The sequence below is a fragment of the Heterocephalus glaber genome, unplaced genomic scaffold, assembly GCF_053883595.1.
Source record: "Heterocephalus glaber isolate CG9 unplaced genomic scaffold, H.glaber_assembly_v1.0 deba00001056, whole genome shotgun sequence".
Classification (NCBI taxonomy): Eukaryota; Metazoa; Chordata; class Mammalia; order Rodentia; family Bathyergidae; genus Heterocephalus; species Heterocephalus glaber.
Genome location: NW_028258182.1, coordinates 193,659 through 198,195, shown reverse-complemented (window position 1 = coordinate 198,195; position 4,537 = coordinate 193,659). Strand labels below are relative to the sequence as shown.

The 4,537-nt window shown below is 41.5% G+C and overlaps 1 pseudogene; it reads right to left on the bottom strand.

Moving 5' to 3' along the window:
* Positions 1-428: 428 nt before the first annotated feature.
* LOC147828529 (uncharacterized) lies at positions 429-1,291 on the bottom strand (annotated as a pseudogene).
* Between the last annotated feature and the right edge of the window lie 3,246 nt (positions 1,292-4,537).

Genomic DNA, 4,537 nt, shown 5'->3' with positions numbered 1-4,537 from the left:
CATTGTCCCTACTGGATAGTAAGGTCTCTGAAGGCAGGGATATGTCTTCCTGCTCTCTGTGTGTAAGCCCCTAGGGTCTATCAAGATATTGATGCCCATTTCAGCAAACTGCCTTGGGAACAGCTCTAAGACAGCAGCACACAGGCCAGTGCTGGGGAATGCGTATCACTGGCCTATCATCTTGTCCCAGAGCCAGATGGGAAATAGAGTGCCAAAGTGCTGGAGATTTTTTGTTTATTTGTTTGTTGTCCCTTTTTCTTTTTTTTCTGTTTAAACAAATGTGCAGCACAATGTTTCAACAAGTAAGGCAAATGCCATGAACATGAAAGCTCAAGTTTGCAATATGCCACATCTAGACTCCAGGGAAGGTGGAAGTCATCCTAATTAAATAATCAGGTAACATCATGATGAGTTAATTTGTAGCATCAAAACTGTCCTTTTAAGTTTCTTTTTTCTTGATGATCAGAGGTCCAATGTTGTCTCCAATCTCTTCCTTGCGTTTTGTGGGAGCCCTATCACAGAATGGGAACATTTTGGACCTCCAACAAAGGCAGTACACAGCTTTATCTCCCAAATCCTCCTTGTCAAAACCTGTACCACTTTGGGGTTGTCTTTATGGATGTGAAGGTTTACTATAGATTTATTGTGATGCTCTTTAACATACAATCTTTTGTAAGCTAGGTATCCAATTGCAGCTGTCCCAGCAGCAAGGGTAACTGCTGCAATCCATTCAAAGGCCATTTGTTTATTCTTTCGGTGTAGCCTTTCAAGAATCTTTAGAGCCAGGGATACAGCTCAGCGGTGCAGCACCTGCCTGGCAAGTACAAGGCCCTGAGTTCGATTCCCGGTACCAAAAAACCCAACAACCCCAAAACAAAGAATCTTTAGAAACTGAAGCGCTTAACAAGTACTCCAAGTCCAGGCAGTGATGGAGAGAAGAAAGTTCCGCATAATCTGGTTAGCCTCAGCCTTGGAGAAGGCTAGTCTATCCCCAGCATGCAGTGGGCTCACACTCTAGAATTGGGACTCAGACCCATGGTGCAGTCACTCTCGAGGCATGTGCACAGAACACTGCACAAATGGCCTCACACAGATGGCGGGAGTCAAGGTACCAAAAGCATCCTAAGGGCACTGACTCTGGGTTGCTACCCAGAGTGCTGATTTTAGAGGGTTTTCTGGCAAACACCCAGATGAGATGGTCCCTTTTGGTACCAAATGTTGAGATGCATTTAGGCCTGGCCAGTCCTGTCCCATGTCCCCTCCTTCTGGGAGTCCACTTGCACCTAGCCATGCTCTTCAACATCTTTTGTGGGTGGCTATAACATAAGTAAAGGGCTGCTGCAAATCTCAGACCCTCTCTTGGTTTTCCTAAGTCAAAATGCTAAGCACAGGGACCTGTGTCCTAACCCCTTTGATTTTCAGTGCTTCTGTTGCTCTTATCCTTTTATCTTTTGCCTTTCCTTATCTCTTGATTTCTGCACATGGGAACATCAAATTGTGAAAAGAAAAACAATTTCTTCTGTGTATTCAGGAAAATGACACAGCACTGTTGTACCCAGCATGCATCTGTTCTACATGATTTCCCTCATCCATTTGTTACCCCAGGTTACACAGAGCAAGTGGTGTTCTGCAGCCAAGGGATAAAGGCATAATACCCCAAAGCCTTTTCCCATCACACGTTTGGACCTCACCCCTGGAGGTACTGATTCAGCGATTCCTGTGTGTATCCTGAAATACGTTCCTCAGGTAGTTTCATTAGGCACCCCCAGTCCTGAACTCAAGAAACACCAGGGCAACCTGCATTCTCTTTTGAAGAGCTACTCTTGGCAATGACTTCTACAGAGCCACTTTCTCACTGGCTCCTGGTCTCAGTTCATAGTCCTTCAAGGAATCACATTATGACTCACAGCCTCACAGCAACTAACACTTATGATCCTCAACATTTAGCAGGCACTGTTTTAAGGTCTTAACTCATTTAATCCTCACCACCACAGTACTACGAGATACTAGTAGTTGTCTCCTTTTCATCAAGGAAGCAACCATTCACTAATAAAGCCCAGATTTAGACCCAGCCCATACTTAACCAATACCCCTGTGGCTTCCTTCAGTAAGTTTCAGAGGATCTCAGGAGTCACATGTTTCTTTATAATGAACCTAACCCATCATTATGATCCACTATGATCCTGATTTCTCTGGTCTCACCCCCATCTACAGCTCTTCCATCTCCTTGGTCTGCTCAGCCACATATATTCTACAAACAATACGGCTAATGTCAGTGATTCTCTACCTATCCCCAGGCCTTAGCTCAGACTCTTTCTCCAAAAAGCTCCCCAATAGCCCCACCATTGGTGTCAGTCTGGGTTAGGTGCCCTTATGAACACTTCCATCCTACTCTGTGCATTTTTTGATCACCATACTTACAATGGATGTTTTAGTTACATCTTCGTTGCTGGGACAAACTACCTGACACCCACAATTTAAAGGAGGAGAGGTTTATTTTAGCTCACAATTTGTAGAGATTTCAATACATAGTCAACTGGCTCCAACCCAGGGCAGTACAGCAGGGGGCATGGCAGAGGTAAAACAGTACATGGCATGGCAGACAGGAGGCAGGGAAACTTCCTTCTTCCTTCCCTTTTTATTCCATCTAGGCTACAAGGCTATTGGTTGGTGCCACCCGCATCCAGGGTGGGTCTTCTCTCTTCAGTAAACCCATTAACCACACCCAGAACTATGCTAAATCTATCAGTGGACTAATCTAGTATCACACACCCATGATCCAGTATCACACTCCAGTTTCTCCCAGAAGTCCTATGAGTGCATGAGGTTTTGTGGAGACATTCCAACAGTCTGTGCCTTCCTCTGTCTCCCACAGATAAGGGTTTTCTGCATCAGGAGTGTGTTTTAGTCATCTTGGATTCTTTGATGCCCAGTACAAGACCTTTCAGGGGGAACATACACCTAGTTGTTTCTGTAACTATTTGCTGAATAAACAATGTCAGCTCAGTGATATCTCAACCCCTTGGCCTACAGGAAGGGCTTATTAAGTATCTCTAAAGTCTAGGACAAGAAGGAACAGCTTCCAAAAGGTCTTTATTTAAGACTTAAACTCTAAAAACCACACCCTCACATTCTTTGGATCCTTTGCTGTCTTGCCTTCCACCACCCTACCCAAATATATTTGGATTCTTTTCTTCTAGCTGAGAAATCAAAGACTAAACAGTTTTACTCAATATGGAAAAGATACTCTCCCATTCAGACTTCAGCTTTCTTAACAGAAAAGTCTTCTTAGTCATGCTTAAATTCTCTTTTTCTCACCTATCTGGACTTACATTAGGGAGGACCTACTGTAATGGTGAAAGGGGGACCCTGGAAGTTCTGAGCGAAGGCTCCAAAACCAGCCATGGGACATATCAAACCCTTCATAGTTATCTTCAACATAGAGGTTACAAATATAAAGGTTCCAGTCTTTATTTTTTATAATTCAAATTCTTTAGAATAAGCTGCAGCTTGTGACAGACAAGGAGATACAAAGAAAAAAAAGGTGAACAGCAACTGCCATAGAATCATAACAGGTGGTCAAGGGAATAAAAGAGCCTATAAGAAGAGACACAGTCTGGCATTTGAGTCACAGATTCTCTATAAGATTTTACATTTGGTTTTATAGATAAATATTCTTTTACAATTTCTGTTACCAATTTTATAAGTAATTTCTATTAATCCCCTAGAACACTCCTGATATATCCTAAGATTACCAAGTATATTACAGCCAAATCTCACTCACCATCATTCTCACACCTCAATCACAGTCAGGTAGTTCAGTATCCATTTGCTTTTCCAGACATTTTGGAACTCATAAAATGTGGTACAAAAATGACTTAGATAATAAATATTTGATAAACTCTTCAAACTATTCCTTGTTACAAGACCATTGCTTTTGCAGATAACACAAACTGCAGTAAGAAATTCATTACAAGAGTTTAAGAAAGAATGAAACCTTTACCATACTGCGGTTAGACTTTAACTTTTGATGCTGACTGCATGACAAATTGGATAAATCATAAAAGTAAATATCATACCACAAGATGAAAGCCCCAAATGCTAAAGTATCATTAATCCTATCAAACACATCTTTGCTTTTTCTGTGCCATCAAGATGTAATTGTTTCTTTATAAGTTAAACATACCACATGTACACTTGGCAAAAGAAAGGGGAAATTTGGTGTATTTAGACCATTTTATAGGCATTTTTTCTCTCCAACTAAAATAATCAACCTGAATAAAACTTTATTCTGTTCACCTCTATAAATGGTGCCAACCCCAGCATTTTAGGTTTGAGTAAGTAAAACCGAATGATATTTATCTGCTAAATTCTATTAGAGCTTTAGGGGTTTGGCAGGGAGAGAGGCACAGTCACAAACCCATTTGAGAATATTAGAAAAGCTCAGATCTTTACCCCAAAATAATGTACATTCACTCATACTCACTGTGTATTTACTTTTCAGGGGTTCTTGACCAACCCAAACCTAATTACCAGA